Below are 18,932 nucleotides of genomic sequence, written 5' to 3' on the forward strand. Positions count from 1 at the left end.
TACAATAAAGAAGAAATTGGAATAACAATTTTTAAAAAACTTAACAGAATAATGGATTATTTAATGACTAATCAGTAACTTCCAATATAGTAACATCCCATAAACACACCCTTGGTAAAGGCAAATTCAGTGAAATAGATTGTCTCAGGCAGTTCTCCAGCCCAGGAAGAAAAGCATTGAGAAAACAATAGCAGGGAGAGATGTACTGCTGCTTCCACAGCCAGCCTCAAGACCCCAGCAACAGCTACTGAGAAACTAAAACTGAAAATCCTGGTTTTGTGGGAGCTTGACCCCACCCGTTCAGCTGCTTTGAATGTTCCAACTTTTTTTTTAAAACAGACCAAGGCACCTCAAGCTGTTTACTTTATCGGATTTAAGTAGACCATTCAGATCCTCTGTCTTAAAAGCTATCTTCAAAAAAAGGACAAAATACATTTATTAGAGCCGTACTGTTGTCACAGATGGGATGGAATAATGGTTGGATAATCCCCCAACCTTACAACCGGTTTTTAAACTTGCTTAAAAGTGCCTGGGTAACTCAGTAAAATGAGCATATCTTTCTCAGGCTGCCGCCTTTGGCTTAGGTCAGAAATCACATAACACCAGGTTACAGTCCAACAGGTTTATTTGAAAACACAAGCTTTCGGAGTCTCAGTCCATGTTTTCAAATAAACCTGTTGGATTATAACCCAGTGTTGTGTGATTTCTGACCTTGTCCACCCCAGTCCAACACTGGCACCTTCACACCTTTGTCTTAGGCTGGAGATGTACGCAGAGGCAGAGGCAAAGTCCTGCTGCCCGGTTCCCTATCAGGAGTTTTAAATTTCCTAGGCAGTTCCCATGCACGTCTGACGTGCATTATTTGTTCAATCTGAAGATTTGGACCAAGTTGTTGTAGCAAGAGAATCACCACCAAGTGGCGCTGCCTCCCCATGTGACTAGTGTAATGCTGGTTGGAGCAGAAACAAGTCACCAGTCACAACTTTCTAATCAAACATCATTAACATAAACTCCTTAACATGCTCTGGAGTAGCATGTCGATTGGAGTAAAGGAAGCATGCAATTAAAACTCTCAATTAAACTGATCCTGGCATAGTTAAGATGCTGTTCTGTCTGTGTTTTTCGAAGGTTTGCCTCTTGTGCCTGTTTTAATTAAACATTGTGGAGTAACTGCTGAACTATTTCAGTATTTTTCAGACACCAATGACTCATTCTTTGTTGTTGTTGTTTGTAACTAGTGACGAAGGCCCCTTAGCTTGTTTATCCAAAATACCAACCCACTGTACTTTCCCTTTCCCTTACAAAAAGGAAACTAAAACATATGGGACTCTGTTTGAAGAACACAGCAGGCCAAGCAGCATCAGAGGAGCAGGAAGGCTGACGTTTCAGGCCTAGACCCTTCTTCAGAAATGGGGGAGGGAAAGGGAGTTCTGAAATGAATAGGGAGAGAGGGGGAGGCGGAAAGAAGATGGATAGAGGAGAAGATAGGTGGAGAGGAGACAGACAGGTCAAAGAGGCGGGGATGGAACCAGTAAAGGTGAGTGTAGGTGGGGAGGTAGGGAGGAGATAGGTCAGTCCAGGGAGGATGGACAGGTCAAGGGGCGAGATGAGGTTAGTAGGTAGGAGATAGGGGTTGGGCTTGAGGTGGGAGGAGGAGATAGGTGGGAGGAAGGGCAGGTTAGGGAGGCGGGGATGAACTGGGCTGATTTTGGGATGCGGTAGGGGGAGGGGAGATTTTGAAGCTTGTGAAATCCACATTGATACCATTGGGCTGCAGGGTTCCCAAGCAGAATATGAGTTGCTGTTCCTGCAACCTTTGGCTAGCATCGTTGTGGCACTGCAGGAGGCCCAGGATGGACATGTCATCTGTGGAATGGGAGGGGGAGTTGTTTAGTGCGAACCGAACATAGGTGTTCTGCAAAGCGGTCCCCAAGCCTCCGCTTGGTTTCCCCGATGTAGAGGAGGCCACAACGGGTACAGCGGATGCAGTATACCACATTAGCAGATGTGCAGATGAACATCTGTTTGATGTGGAAGGTCTTCTTGGGGCCTGGGATGGGGTTGAGGGGGGAGATGTAGGGGCAGGTGTAGCACTGCCTGCGGTTGCAGGGAAAAGTGCCGGGTGTGGTGGGGCTGGAGGGGAGTGTGGAACGGACAAGGGAGTCACGGAGAGAGTGGTCCCTCCGGAAAGCAGATAAGGGTGGGGAGGGAAAAATGACTTTGGTGGTGGGGTCGGATTGCTGATGGCGGAAGTGTCGGAGGATGATGCATTGGTTCCAACCTGCCCCTACACCTCCCCCCTCACCCCCATCCCAGGCCCCAAGAAGACTTTCCACATCAAGCAGATGTTCACCTGCACATCTGCCAATGTGGTATACTGCATCCGCTGTTGCCGTTGTGGCCTCCTCTACATCGGGGAAACCAAGTGGAGACTTGGGGACTGCTTTGCAGAACACCTACGCTCAGTTCGCAATAAACAACGGCACCTCCCAGTTGCGAACCATTTCAACTCCCCCTCCCATTCCTCAGACGACATGTCCATCCTGGGCCTCCTGCAGTGCCACAACGATGCTACCCGAATGTTGCAGGAACAGCAACTCATATTCCGCTTGGGAACCCTGCAGCCCAATGGTATCAATGTGGATTTCACAAGCTTCAAAATCTCCCCTCCCCCTACCGCATCCCAAAACCAGCCCAGCTCGTCGCCACCTCTCTAACCTGTCCTTCCTCCCACCTATCCCCTCCTCCCACCTCCTACCTACCAACCTCATCCTGCCCCCTTGACCTGTCCATCCTCCCTGGACTGACCAATCTCCTCCCTACCTCCCCACCTACACTCACCTTTACTGGCTCCATCCCCGCCTCTTTGACCTGTTTGTCTCCTCTCCACCTATCTTCTCCTCTATCCGCCTCCCCCTCTCTCCCTATTCATTTCAGAACTCCCTTCCCCTCCCCCATTTCTGAAGAAGGGTCTAGGCCCGAAACGTCAGCCTTTCTACTCCTCTGATGCTGCTTGGCCTGCTGTGTTCATTCAGCTCTACACCTTGTTATCTCGGATTCTCCAGCATCTGCAGTTCCTACTATCTCTGGGACTCTGTTTGGTTTGATTTGATTTATTATTGTCACATGTACCTAGGTACAATGAAAAGTTTTGTTTTGTGTTCACTGCAGGCAGACCATAACATACATATAAGAACAGATTGAGGAATACAAGGTTATGACTGCAGAGGTGTACAGAGAGCAAGATCAACATTATAAATTTAAAGTTTGGGGGTTCTCTAGTAGCTGTAGTCATACCTGATACGTAGGAAGATGGTCATGGTTGTTGGAGGTCAATCATCTCAGCTGTAGGACATCTCTGCAGGAGTTCCTCAGGGTAGTGTCCTCAGCCCAACCGTCTTCAGCTGCTTGATCAATGACCTTCCCTCCATCACAAGGTCGGAAGTGGGACTATTGCTAATGATGGCATAATGTTCAGCACCATTCATGACTCCTTAGACACTGAAGCAGTCCATGTTCAAATGCAACAAGATCTGGACGATATCCAGGCTTGGGCTGACAAGTGGCAAGTGACATTCGCGCCACACAAATTCCAGGCTATGACCATCACCAATAAGAGATGATCTAATTACCACCCCTTGACATTCAATGGTGTTACCATCACTGAATCCCCCACTATCAACATCCTGGGGGTTACCATTGACCAGAAACTCAACTGGACTCACCATATAACACAGTGACTACATGAGCAGATCAAAAGCTCGAAATACTGCAGCGAGTAACTCACCTCCTGACTCCCCAAAGCCTGTCCACCATCTACAGGGCATAAGTCAGGAGTGTGATGGAATACTCCCCACTTGCCTGGATGAGTGTAGCCCCAACGACACTCATGAAGCTCGACACCATCCAGGACAAAGCAGCCTGCTTGATTGGCGCTACATCCACAAGCATCCACTCCCTCCACCACCGACACTCAGTAGCAGCAGTGTGTACTATCTACAAGATGCACTGCAGAAAATCACCAAAGATCCTCAGACAGCACCTTCCAAATCCACGACCACTTCCATCTAGAAGGACAAAAGTCGCAGACTTATGGCAACAACACCACTTTAAGTTGTCCTCCAAGCCATTCACCAGTCTGCCTTGGAAATGTATCACCGTTCCTTCACTGGCGCTGGGTCAAAATCCTGGAATTCCCTCCCAAATGGCATTCTGGGTCAACCCACAGCAGGTGGACAGTAGCGATTCAAGAAGGTAGCTCACCACCACCTTCTCAAGGGCAACTAGGGACAGGCAATAAATGCTGGCCCAGCCAACGATGCCCACATTCCACAAATGAATAGAGAAAAAAAATCAGACATTTATTAACAGCAGGGAAGAAGGTGTTCTTGAATCTATTTGTATGTGAGTGCAAACTTTTAGCAGCTCATGTTAAACTTGTGCTACAGTTTGAAAAACACCCTCGTTATTTTTGGTGGATTTCTCTACATGCTGCACTGAGCTCCTGGCCAGTTTGATGACAATTATGTGGCAGGGAAGGGGTTTATTCAGCCCATCATATTCAATCATGTTCTTTATAGAGCCATCCCATTAGGTCCACTCTATCGGCCCCGCTCCCCTGGTTACGCAATTTTGTTTCTCGAGGTTATATCTAATTCCCTTAAAGGTTTAGTGGAAGAAGGTTATAACAGTTACTTTCCAAAATGAGTTGTATACATAGCCAGAAATTTTGAATAACTGGGATCTGGGTGTTGGGAGAAACAAGGACTAATTTGGATAGGTTTCCCAAAAGGCCAGCACAGGTCTAGTGGGCTGAGTGGCCTCCTAATCCAATATTCTATGAAAGTAGACCTTGGAAATGTACAGTTCTTTGGTTAGGCCACTGTTGGGGTATTGTGTGCAGTTCTGAACACCACACTACAGTCTCCAAAGAATCTTATGTTTCACTCTGTTCTTTTCTCATTCATGTAAACTCCAATGAGTATAAACAGTCCTTGTAAGAAAATCCCTCCTAACCTACAATTGATTTCATGAACCATCTCTGGATTGTCTCCAATGTCAGCATATTTTAAATACACCTGCTGAACTTGGATGCTAGCTTTTTATGGTTTGTGCACAAGGACTCTCAAATTCCTCTACTGCAGTTTTCTGTAGTCTTTCTCCATTTAAATAATATTCAGTTCTTCTATTCTTCTCGTAAGTGCATAACCTCTATCCAAAAAGCGTAACATATAATTATTCCACGTTAATTTCCATCTGCCAAACTTTGCCCACTAACTTACCTGTCTGTGACCCTCTGTAGACTCTTTGTGTTGTTCTCATTACTTTCCTTCCTGTGAGAAAAGTTCAATTCCCCACATGTGACAAGAATAGACTCAAACATCTTCCATTAGTGCAAGTAGATTTTGTCCTGTATTACAACGACCCTAAGAGAGATATGATTCTCAAAGTGGTTGCAATGTAGAAAGGCTTAGTCATGTGTCTTTTGCCGGGTGACAAAACTGTTACCTTTGTTTTGAAAACTCTGTGCAAGCCAACTCTTCCAAAATAGAGCATGAAACGTTGGCTGTGGTGTTTGGCCTCATGCACTTGTTTGTTCTCATGCACTTGTTTGTTAAGGAATTCAACATTGAAACAGATTATAAATCATTAGAAACTGATCGGCATAATCTGATAATGACCGTACTGCCACATCTGCAGCTTCTGCTAAAGTGAGAAATAAGGCTAGTAGGAGGGTGATTATGTATGACACAATGAACAGCTTAGCAAAGACGAAGGTATCCCTCTTGGTGCGCTCAAGGGTGACCTGTTACACTTTGGCTGGAGTCAGTGTGAACAAATGCAATCGCTGAAGATGAGCAACTACAGAAGTTACAAAACATTGTTATCCAGGGATGGCCTGACTGTGTTAAAGTAGTATCATAGAATCCCGATAGTGTGGAAGCAGGCCATTCAGCCCATCGAGTCTACGCTGACGCCCTGAAGAGCATCCAACCCAGACCCAGCCCCCTATCCCATTTCCCACAGCCAATAAACCTAACCTGCACATGTTTGGGCTGTGGGAAGGACACACGGGGAGAATGTGCAAACTCCACACAGACAGTCACCCGAGGGTGGAATTGAACCCGGGTCCCTGGCGCTGTGAGGCAGCAGCACTAGCCACTGTGCGACCCCAAAAAAAACTAACCTGTTCAAAGGCTGCTCTGGAGCAGGCAGGACTTGATCCCAGGTCTCCTGGCTCAGAGGTAGAGACACCACTACTGCACCACAATACCACATTACCCATGTCCTGATTTCTTATGTTATGAGGGATGGTCTAAGCGCTGCCACATCGGGTAAAGATACCCGTCTGAAATCAAGACACATCTCAGGTGAGAATGATCCCAAGGCACTGCTTTGGAAAACAGCAAGGGAGTTTCCCTCAGTGTGGTCATAAAGTTATACAGCACTGAAACAGACCCTTCGGTCCAACCTGTCCATGCTGAACATAATCCCAAACTGAATTAGTCCCACCTGCCTGCGCTTGGCCAATATCCCTCTAAACCTGCATCCACCACTTTCTCTGCCAGTTCGTTCCACGCACGACCCACTCTCTGTGCAAAAAAACTTGTCCGTTTTTAAATCTTTCTCCTCTCATCTTCAAAATATACCCTCTAGTTTTGAACTCCCCCGACCCTAGGGAAAACACATTTGCTGTTCACCTTATCTATGCCTGTCATGACTTTATAAACCTCAGTAAGATCACCCCTCAACCTTCTACGGTCCAGTGAGAAACGCCCCAGAGCAGCCGGTAGCATCTTTGGAGAAAGAAACGGCGAAAGTTGGTGGAAAAATCCTGGTGGAATATCGCAGCCCAGTGCTGTTTATTCTGCCCCTCTCTCCACAGATGCAGCCTGAGCAGGGGAGTATTCTGAGCATGTTCTCTGCTTTTGTTTCAAACCTCAGGGTTCGCAGCTCCTCCAGCACTTGGCTCTTGCCCTGCAGAAAACCTTCCTATTCGCATTGCTGCAAAATGTCCTGGCAATGCAAATGACTGTCACCAAGTGGCACTGCCTCCCCATGTGACTGGTGTAATGTTGGTTGGAGCAGAAACAAGTCACCAGACACAACTTTCTAATCAAACATCATTAACGTAAACTCCTTAACACGCTCTGGAGTAGCATGTCGATTGGAGTAAAGGAAGTGTGCAATTAAAACTCTCAATTAAACTGATCCCGGCATAGTTAGGATGCTCTTCTTCTCTGTGTTTTTCCATCATTTGCCTCTTGTGGCTGTTTTAATTAAATATTGTGGAGTAAATGCAGGACCATTTCAGTATTTTTTCGAGACCCCAAAGGCTCATCGTCTGTAGTTTGTAGTTAGTTAGGCAGCCTCTTTCTTCCAAGCCTCACTGAACAACCCATGCTAAAGAACCATAGAATCCCTACAGTGCTGAAAGAGGCCATTCAGCCCATCAGGTCCACGCCAACCCTCCGAAAAACATTTCATTGACACACCTCTACCCTATCCCTGTAATTCCCATGGCTAACCTACCTAGCCTGCACATCCCTGAACACTATGGGCAATTTAGCATGACCAACCCACCCAACTTGCACATCTTTGGATTGTGGGAGGAAACCGGAGCAAACGCACGCAGACACAGGGAGAACGTGCAAACTCCACACAGACAGTTGCCCGAGGGTGGAATCAAACCTGGGTCCCTGGCGCTGCGAGGCAACAGCGCTAACCACTGAGCCACGGTGACACCCTAATCTGTGCAGTACAAAGCAGGGAGATGTATTCCAGTCATTTGATCAGAGCTGAAAATCTGCAGAGATCACCTGGAGAGGGCAAAGCGGACGACAGCAGGAAGAGGGATCAACTCAGGTATAGTTGGGTGACGGACGGCACAGAGGGGTCACAGACGGGATACAGTGGGATGTGTGAGGATGGTACATGGAAGCAGACGCGGCACCCTGATTCCCTGGCAGGAGGAGCGACAGTGTTGTGAAAGCCCAAGACAATGGGAGGCCAGAGCATCGTCAGAGGAGCACTATTAACCAGAACGGGAGATCTTAGAGTTTAAGAGGGAGAGCAAAGTCTTTCTTCGGGCTGTGGCCCTTCAGCAGACAAAAGCAAAATGCCTCAGGCACTGACAAGCCGAAGTAGGAACAGGAGATGCCAGTAATGCACAGCAGGTCAGGCGGAGAGGAAATCTAAATGGACATTACTTGTCAATGACCAGGCCCAGAAGAAGTTGTCGGAAGGTTTTAAGCAGGGACACGGACGGGAGGAGGAAAAGGTGAAGTCTGTGATCGAGTGGGAAGCAGGAGAGATTAAATATTAAAAAGAGACGATGGCGCAAGGTGGGAAGGAGACGGTAATTGGACAGTAAAGAATTAAAAGATGGGTCTGGTAGGGGATGTAAATACCAGCAGGAGAACTACATCAAATGCTTTGCTTCTGAAGCTGTGGCTATGGTCTGAAATTGTCAAACTCGATATTGAGTTGGAAAACAGGGTTAATGGTTGGGGTTGTTGGTCCTTGATCTTCTTCCAAACCTCACTGGATCCGTAAAATCAAGAGAAAGCAGGGACTTAAAATGACCGGAAGCTCGGGATCCTGGTTGCAAGCGAAACACCAGGATTCCACCCAACAAGAAAAACAGAAATTGCTGGAATAACCTAAGCTCTGAAGAAGGGTCACTGGGCCTGAATCATTAACTCTGCTTTCTCTCCACAGATGCTCCTGAGTTTTCTTCCTCCCCAGCGTTTCTGTTTTCCTTTCTGATTTCCAACATCCACAGTCATAGAGTCATAGAGTCGTACAGCACGGAAACAGACCCTTTGTCTAACCAGGCCATGCCAAACTGAAATAGTCCCACCCACCTGCTCCTGGGTCAAATCCCTCCAAACCTTTCCTATTCATGTACTTATCTAAGTGTCTTTTAAATGTAACTGTACCTGTATCCACCACTTCGTCAGGAAGTTCATTCCACACATATGGACTATCCTCAGTGTAAAAAAATTTGTCCGTCATGTCTATTTTTTAAATCTCTCTCCTCTCACTTTAAAAATATGATCCCCTGGTCTTGAAATCCCCCAACCTACCATTAACCCATTCTATACCTGTCATGATTTCATAAGACTCTATAAGGTCACCTCTCAACCTCCAACAATCCAATGAAAAAAGTCCCAGCCTAGACAGCCTCTTTGTATAACTCAAAGCCTGTATTCCTGGCAACATTCTGCTAAATCTTTTCCGAGCCCTCTCCAGCTTAACAATATCCTTATTCTAACGAGGGACCAGAACTGTGCACATTACTCCAGGAGAGGCCTCTCCAATGTCCTGTACAACATCAACATGACTTCCCAACTCCTCTACTCAAAGGTCTGAGCAATGAAGGCAAGTGAGCTAAACACCTTTTTAACCACCCTGTCTATATGTGATGCAAACTGCAAAGACCTGTACCTGTATACCCGAACCCTTACGTCCTTCTGTTCTACAACACTGCCCATTTCTTTGGAGTTTTTATTAAAGAGTAGTCCAAGTTGCCAGTCTGTGTCTGGCCACTGCTTAGTGTACAGGGCATACATCAGCGATGAACACAGTTCCCCAGACTGAAAGAATTGCAAATAAATTGCCAGGAAAAACGGTGGAGGTGAGACAGCAGCGACTTTATCTCCTGCACTGGCAGGGGAAAGGGAGAGTATGTTGATGGGGGATGAGTGAAGGGTGGACCAGGAGCTTGAAGACAAAATATTCCCTGGGAAACACTGAGAGGGGAACGGGAGGTTATCGCACCACGTTTGAGGTAAAAGAAATCACAGAGGATGATTCACTGAATACAGAAGCTGGTGAAGTGCAAGATCAGGGCAAAGGGGTTGATTGGAGTCTGTACAAAGACCCAATATTGGCACTGGGAGGCAGGGGAAGGGGTGAGAGCTGAGCAGTAGAATTAGAAATAGAATTAGGTTTAATTGTCAAGTATAGGGATACAGGAGTACAGTGAAACACATACAACATTGCCATTCCCAGCGCCATCTTAGGTACAAAGGTACCCAAGGTACAAAATCTGAGGTACAAAGTTACAAAAAAGAAATAAAGTTAGAAGTTCAACATAACGATCCTTATAAGGTAGAAAAGTAAAGAAATAAAGTGACAAGTTCAGCATTAGAGCCCTCAGGGGCAGACGATGGCCTAGTGGTATTATCACTGGACCAGAGCTGCAGATAATGTTCTGGGGACCTGGGTTCAAATCCTGCCATGGCAGATGGTGGAAATTTGAATTGTATAAATATCTGGAATTAAGAATCTAATGATGACTGTGAACCCATTGCCGATTGCTTGGGGAAAAACCCATCTGGTTCACTAATGTCCTTTAGGAAAGGAAACTGCCATCCTTACCTGGTCTGGCCTACATGTGACTCCAGACCCACAGCAATGTGGTTGACTCTTAACTGCCCTCTGGGCAATTAGGGATGGGACAACAAAATGCTGCCTGGCCAGCGACGCCCTTGTCCTGTAAATGAATAAAGAGAAAAGGAGCCTGCTTGCTGCCAGCCTGCTGCCATCTTAGATTAGAAAAACAAAGTGTAGTGGACACTCTTGAGGCCTCTGCCAACTCTAGGGGGTGGACAACAGACAGAACACAAGGGGAGGGTTGTGTCAGAAATGGAGAAACTGGGAGAATGGGTGTCAGGTGCTTAGTGGGTGCAGCCCAAGGCAGCTGGAAGTGTTGATGAGTCATGGTTAAACATTGGTTGGTAGCCGGATGACCAGAAATGGAGACAGAGAAGTCGAGGAAGGAATGTGTTGAGGGAGAGACCTGAAGTGGGAAAGAGGTTCAGGAAAGGAACTTCAGAACTGCTAGCGCAGAGAAAGCCTTCACCCCACCGTTCCGAGTCTTCAGCTGCCAGAGATCCTGATGAGAACACACAGGCCTCAAACCTTAACTCGGTTTCTCTCTGCCTGGCCTGCGGCACGTTTAAATTGCTGTTGAATTTCTCGTTCACCCACCCGCCGGGTATCTCAAAGCGGTTTGCGGACAAATGCGGGATGCTTTTCAAAGCGTAGCAATGTAGGAAAGGCGGTGATCAATTCATCCAAAGCAAGCTCCTACCAACAGCAATAACCCGGGGTAACCAGGTTTTTATTCGGACGCTGGTTGAGGAAATGGCCAGGACACGGTGGAGAACTCCCCCACCCGGGTTAGACACAATGCCGTGGGATCTTTCCCACTGCCTGGGTGAGTATTCAAAGCCTTCATTTAATGTGTCAGGGGCCGCACCTTTCCTGACATCGCTGCAGCACTCTCTCAGCATTGTATTGGGTCTCAAACAAGTTCCTCAACAAACAATGAGATTTAACTTTTGTGAAGAAATGTAGTTGATTAAAATACATCGAAGATATACAGTGAGTCTCAGTAATGGTGACCGTGGAATTACTGCAAAAACCCAACTAATGTGCTCAGGGAAGGAAATCTGCCATCTTTCACCTGGTCTGGCCTACGTGTGACTCCAGACCCACAGCAATGTGCCCTCAGGGGCAAGTAGGGCTGGGAAACGAATGGGTCTGGCCTTTTCAGTGAAGTCCACACACTATGAATGATAAAAGAAAGTCCTGGAGTGGGATTTGAACCTTAAAAAAGGAAGCTTAAGCTTAAGTTACACAGAGCATTGGTGAGACCAGATCTGGAGTAGCATGTACAGTATTGATCTACTTATTTAAAGAAGGCTGTAAATGTGTTAAAACAGTTTGGGGACGGTTTACTAGGCTAATACCCAACAGTGTGTCCTTTGAGGAAAGGTTGGACAGGTTCAGCTTGTATCCACTGGAGTTTAGAAGGATAATACGGCGGCTTATTTGAAACTTATAAGATCACGAGAAAGAATGTTTCCTATCATGGGAGAATATGAATTTGAATTAGTTTTAATGTCACATGTACTCAAATGAGTACACTTCATAAGTCACCACTGACGACATCATCTTAGGTACAAAGGTGCCTAGGTACAGATTCTCGAGTACAAGTTCGTCGGGAAAAGAAATTAGAAAAATAAAGAACTAGCAAGTCCAGCATTACAGACCTTCAAAAGTACAAAATCAGAGTAATGAATTAGATAAGTGAAGAAATAAAAGTTCTGGCCTCACATGTAACAGAGAAGAAAAAAAAGAAATTTCAAAAAGAAAGAGAATTTAAGACTAAGTGCACTTAGACCCAACCCATGATTCCGAAGAAAATGCCGGATGGAGTCACAGACTGATTGAAGCCACTAGAAGGAGGACCCAGACCGACGCTGATGGAAACAGCCACTGAAACTGCCGAAAGGATTCCTAGTACTCCGCTTCATTTATTCTCGGGGTTTAAAAATCAGGGGTTTTCCATTTAAAACAGAGATCGGGAAAAGGGTCCTCCCTCACAGAGCGTTGCGATGGGACTCTCTTCCGGAAAAAAATGGTGGTGGGAACAAAGCCTTTGTAAGCTTTTTTTAAGGCAGAGGCGGTTAGATTCTTGATGAACAAAGAGACAGATGGTGGAGGGGGTGCGGGCGAGGTGGAGAAGGGTTACTGGGGATAGGCAGGATTAAGGATTTGAGGACGCAATCAGAGCAGCCATGATCCTCTTGAACTTTTTTTAAATTATTCATTCAAGAGATAAAAGTGTTGCTGGCTGGGTAACATTTATTGCCTCATCCCTAATTGCCCAGATGGCAGTTAAGAGTCAACCACATTGCTGTGGGTCTGGAGTCACATGTAGGCCAGACCAGGCAAGGATGGCAGTTTCCTTCATTAAAGGTCATTAGTGAACCAGATGGGTTTTTCTGACAATTGACAATGGACAACGGTCATCATTAGATTCTTAATTCCAGATATTTATTGGATTCAAATTCCACCATCTGCTGTGGCAGGATTTGAACCCAGGCCCCAGTTTGTTATGTGGGGGACCTGGATTAACAGTCCAGCGGTAATACCACTAGGCCATCGCCTCCCCTTCTTGAATAGGAGGAGCAGGCTCGAGGGGCCGAACGGCCTGATCCTCTGCAAACATTCCGACTCGCAGGTGAGAGAGACCTTGTACGTGCCTCGCTGTTGAATCTTTTGAATCGCAGTCCTGCAAAGCACTGTCAGGCGTTTTCACTGAAATGATGGGGGTCCTGCAGCAATGTTGTGTGAATTAAGGTTTGGCCCTTGGTTTCTCGATGAGCCACCGGGTGGCGCCCCGTACCAAGGGTAGTCACAGGACAGTACTTGAGCCTGTTTCATTTCGGCCAATGACTGATACCAGCCTCTGTCACAGTACGCCAAAAGAAGACATGTTTTACACTCATCTGCTCCCCCACCCCGGCAAACTGCTAATTAAGCTCAGTTTAATGGGCCTAAAAAGTTGGCTCCATATGTATCCTACCTGTGTAAGACAGAGGGGTGATGTGGTGCAGGCCTTGTAAGAACTGACCCAGACCGAGTAGTAAAGGAGAAAGCAAAACTTCTCACTCTCTTGTAGTCACGGCTTTCTGTCCTGGGACGTGAGCACCGCTGGCCAGGCCACCATATATTGCCCTTGAGAAGTTGGTAGTGAGCTGCCTTCTTGAACTGCCATGTGCTGTAGGTAGACCCACAATGCCATGAGGGAGGGAATTCCAGGATTCTGACCCAGCGACAGTGAAGGAACGGTGATATATTTCCAAGTCAGGACGGGTGAGTGGTTTGATGGGGAACTTGCAGGTGGTGGTGTTCCCACGTAGCTGCTGCCCTTGTCCTTCTAGATGGAAGTGGTCGTGGGTTTGGAAGGTGCTGTCTGAGGATCTTTGGTGAATTTCTGCAGTGCACCTTGTAGATAGCACACACTGCTGCTACTGAGCGTCAGTGGTGGAGGAAGTAGATACGTGTGGATGTGGTGCCAAACAAACGGGCTGCTTTGTCCTGGATGGTGTCAAGCCTCTTGAGTGTTGTTGGGGCTGCACTCACCCAGGCAAGTGGGGAGTATTCCATCACACTCCTGACTTATGCCCTGTAGATGGTGGGGAGTCTCTGGGGAGTCAGGAGGTGAGTTGCAGGTGCAGCAGGTAATTAAAAAGGTAAATGGAATTTTGTCTACCATTGCTAGAGGGATGGAGTTTAAAAGCAGGGAGGCTATGCTGCAGCTGTATAGGGTCCTGGTGAGGCCATACCTGGAGTACTGTGTGCAGTTTTGGTCTCCTTACTTGAGAAGAGATATACTAGCACTGGAAGGGGTGCAGAGAAGATTCACTCGGTTGATTCCAGACTTGACAGGGTTGGATTATGAGGAGAGACTGAGTAGACTGGGATTATACTCATTGGAATTCAGAAGAATGAGGGGAGATCTTATAGAAACATATAAGATTATGAAGGGAATAGATAAGGTGGAGGCAGGGAGGTTGTTTCCGCTAGCAGGTGAAACTAGGACTAGAGGGCATCGCCTCAAAATAAAGGGAAGCAGATGTAGGACTGAGGCCAGGAGGAACTTCTTCACCCAAAGGGTTGTGAATCTGTGGAATTCCCTGCCCAGTGAAGCGGTTGAAGCTACCTCGCTGAATGTTTTTAAGGCAAGGCTAGATAAATTTTTGAACAGTAAAGGAATTAAGGGTTATGGTGAGTGGGCGGGTAAGTGGAGCTGAGTCTCAAAAAGATCAGCCATGATCTTATTAAATGGCGGGGCAGGCTCGAGGGGCCAGATGGCCTACTCCTGCTCCTAGTTCTTATGTTCTTACTCACTGCAGTATTCCTAGCTTCTGACCGGCTCTCTTTTGTTCTTTATTCATTCACGGGATGAGGGCGTCATTGGCTAGGCAGCATTTATTGCCCATCCCTAATTGCCCAGAGCAGGGTTAAGAGTCAACCACATTGCTGTGGGTCTGGAGTCACATGTAGGCCAGGCCAGGTAAGGATGGCAGTTTCCTTCCCTAAAGGACATTAGTGAACCAGATGGGTTTTTCCTGACAATCACCAATGGATTCACGGTCATCATTAGACTCTTAATTCCAGATATTTTTTATTGACTTCAAACTCCAGCATCTGCCGTGGCAGGATTAGAACCCAGGTCCCCAGAACATTACCTAGGTCTCTGGATTAACAATCCAGCAGTAATACCTCGTAGCCACTGCATTTATATAGCCTCAAGGCTGTTGATAGGTTAACTGATTCCTCTCAACAACAACATGCATTTACATATCTCCTTTAACATAGCAAAGCTTCCCCAAGGTGTTTCACGGATTATGTAATGTTTACCAATTCTCTTTGTCCCTATCAGGCAGAAGACACGAGGGATAAAATCCCCTGCCACAGACATGAACGCAAAATCCAGCGCAACACCCAGGGAGTGCCGCACTGTCAGAGGGACCATCTTTTTGTGAAGATATGAAACCACGTCTCCATCTGCCCTCTTCAGACGAAGGTTAAAAATGTCCCATTGCACCAGTTTGAAAAAGTGACCCGACAGTATCCCTCGGACAATAGGATTGAAGCAGGTTGTCTGGCTATCATCATGTCGCTGCTTGGGGCATCTCTCTGGGTGCATATTGGCCATCGCATTTCCCACATTAGAACAATGAGGAAGTCTCAGACATTGGCTGCGATGTGATTTGGGAACGGCCTGAGATCACAGATCTCAATGCAATGTGTTACTTTGACATTCATTGCTGCGTGGTATATTAATTAATGTCTCAGTTTAAGTGAGTATTGCTGTACATAATAAGAACATAACAACTAGGAGCAGAAGTAGGCCGTCTGGCCCTTTGAGCCTGCTCCGCCATTCAATAAGATCATGGCTGATCTTTTCGTGGACTCAGATCCACTTACCTGCGTTCTCACCGTATCCCTTAATTCCTTTATTGTTCAAAAAATATCTACCTTTTTTTTAAAAACGTTTACTGAAGTAGCGTCAACTACTTCACTGGGCAAGGAATTCCATAGATTAACAACCCTCTGGGTGAAGAAATTCCTTCTCAATTCAGTCCTAAATCTGCTCCCTCTAATCTTGAGGCTATGCCCTCTTGTCCTAGCTTCACCTGCCAGTGGAAACATGCTCTCTACTTCTAACTTATCTATTCCCTTCATAATTTTATATGTGTCTATAAGATCCCCCCCTCAATCTTTTGAATTCCAATGAATATAATCCCAATCTACTCAGTCTCTCCTCATAAGCCAACCCCCTCAACTCTGGAATCAACCTAGTGAAAACCTCCTTTGCACCCCCTCCAGTGCCAATACATCCTTTCTCAAGTAATAATGAAGGATTTACAGGCCGTGAAACACTGCCTTCGATTTCCTCACCCTTGTCGTGTAGGAAATGCAGTGGCCAAGTTGTGCACAGCATGCTCCCACATCAGGTTTAGGTGACCGGTGGCTGAGGGGTCCAGGGCACTGGGGAGAAACCACCCCGCCCCCCCGGTGAGATTCGCTGCTGATAGAGCCACGGTTTGATGTAGCATGCAAAAGATAGCACCATCAACAGTGCAGCACCGCCTCAGTACCTCACTGGAATGTCCGTCCGTCTGAATTGTGTGCGGGATCCATGTCCAAAGTTCTGACCCCAAAAGTGACAGTGCTAGAGCTGAGTTTCAGCGGACTTTGAAGCAGGAATATTACATGAGGCACATCGCGGATTATGAGGCACCTTAGTCACACATCATCGGCCCCCAGCACCTGCCTTTTAATCTCACACACTTGAACCTGCTGAATCCAGGGTTGGTTTGTATCTTTATTGCGTGTTTGCCTGGCAGGAGCCCTCTGGGGCCACAATCGCAGCGGGGTGGAGGGGAATAATCCAAGCATTGTCTCCGTCTCTCCTGAGAACACTGCTTGCTTTCTAACTTTCTGTGCTGCCATGTTTCGGGGGGAAGATGATCTCAATCAACTCCGCCTGAGTTTGACAAGGAAGAAAACCGTAGCTCAGCGACACTAGGACTCAAAGGAATGGCGATTATTTCGAGTTGTTTACATTTGTGCTTCTGTTGGACGCAAGAGCAATGAGATCACATCCTGTTGTTAAGCATTTCTTTCTAAAAAAAAAATATTGCTTTGTTTCTCCAGTCCAGTAAAAATATTTAATCTGTGGTGTCTCTCTGCATTTGTTTCGGTCCCCTTTCTATTTTTGGTTATCAGAACTCCCACTTGTGTAATTCAATATACATTGTCCTTTTGTCTTCATTGCTGTGGCTCTCCATCAGAGTTTCGTAATCTCAGGACTCTGGACTGCTTGATGTGGTTTATCTGGTCTGTTCCTCGTCAGCGCTTCTCATCCAGCTCTGTGAGAAATTGTTTTGGCAGAGTTTGTCTTTCAGTTTGGAGAATGGGGATTGGAAGTTCTGTGCCATCACTTCACAGATCGCGTCCCTTTGAAGTGTTCTGTGAATGTCCCCAAGCATTCACCACAATCCGAAACATGAACGGAAAAAGCGCTGGAGCCACCCGTGAGTGTCACAATCTCATGGGGTTCTGCTGACTTTCTGATGAGATGTTACCACTGCCTTGTCAGACGGGGGTCAAAGATCACACATGGCCCTTTCTGGCTCCCCCTGGAGGCCAGGCCAATATTTATCCCTCCATCAACATCACTTTGAAATCAGGAACAAAAACAAAGTTGTTGGAAAAGCTCAGCAGGAGTGGCAGCGTCTGTGAAGGAGAAAACAGAGCTAACATTTTGAGTCCGGTGACCCTTCCTCAGAACTCAGATGCTCCGATTTACAGCATCCACAGTTCTTTTGGTTTTTACTTCGAAATATGGCCCGCGTTGCCGTTTGCTCTGTTTCTCCTGTCCTGTACATTCTCGTAGATCCTCTGGGATATGAGGGCAAGGTGATGAGCTTTCATGCCTCTTTCCAGCAGCACGTTGTGGGATCTTCCTGTGCGCAAATTGGCACTTCCTACATGACAGCACTTACTCTGTTGGCTGTAAAGCGCTTTGTGACGGGGTGGCAGGCATGGGAGGTGCCATATCAAGTGCGAGTTTCTTCCTTCCCCATTTACTTGCTTATTCCGCCTTTAAGCAGCATCTTCGCAGGAGCCGCGCGTTTTGTAATTATGGAACCACTGGTGGATTTCAAGTGGTTTTAAAACCAGGGCAACTGCAAAGAAGCAAGCACAATCTTCGTCAGTGATGGAGCATGACAGCTGTGTGAAATAACTATTTTTATTAACAACGTGACGTAATATTGTTTGGAAAACTACCGACATCTTTTTTCCCCTTGGACAGCCAGGATGGTGGGATTTTTGAGGAACCATGTAACACTTAACAATTGCTTCTCATCAGAGGCGCAGACCTCTCTCCAGCTTGAAGCACGTAGGAATGAAAGCAGTTATTTGACAGTATGTGTTTTTAGCGGTTAGCTGTAGATATAAATATATATATAGATATACATAGATATATATATATGTACACACACACAATTAAATCCAGCCATCAACTGAAAGATGTTAGGCTGTGAACGCTAGGATTTGAAAGAGATAAGAGGGACCTATTGAAGTTTGTTGTACAACGTGGCGTCAAATACGTCAGTTTCCTTCAACTGCTTGTTGTTTTCCTTCAAACAGACGCGTGATTTTCTCAAATTTTGGGATACTGAGATAAACAGAGGGCTGCCTAGAAACAAAACTAAAGGATTAATGTTGAATTTCTGAAAAGTAATAAAACACTGGGTGGTAACTAATAGACTGCAGAGTTTGCAGCCTGCAATGGGGAGGCAATGGCCTAGTGGTATTATCGCTGGATTGTTATTCCAGAGACCCAGATAATGTTATGGGGACTCGGGTTCGAATCCTGTCCATGGGAGATGGTGGAATTTGAATTCAATAAAATATCTGGAATGAAGAATCTAATGATGACCGTGAATCCATTGTCAGTTGTCGGAGAAAAAAACCCATCTGGTCCACTAATGTCCTTTAGAGAAAGGAAACTGCCATCCTTACCTGGGTCAGGCCTACATGTGACTCCAGAC

This window comes from Rhincodon typus, chromosome 7, assembly GCF_021869965.1.
Source record: "Rhincodon typus isolate 14 chromosome 7, sRhiTyp1.1, whole genome shotgun sequence".
NCBI lineage: Eukaryota > Metazoa > Chordata > Chondrichthyes > Orectolobiformes > Rhincodontidae > Rhincodon > Rhincodon typus.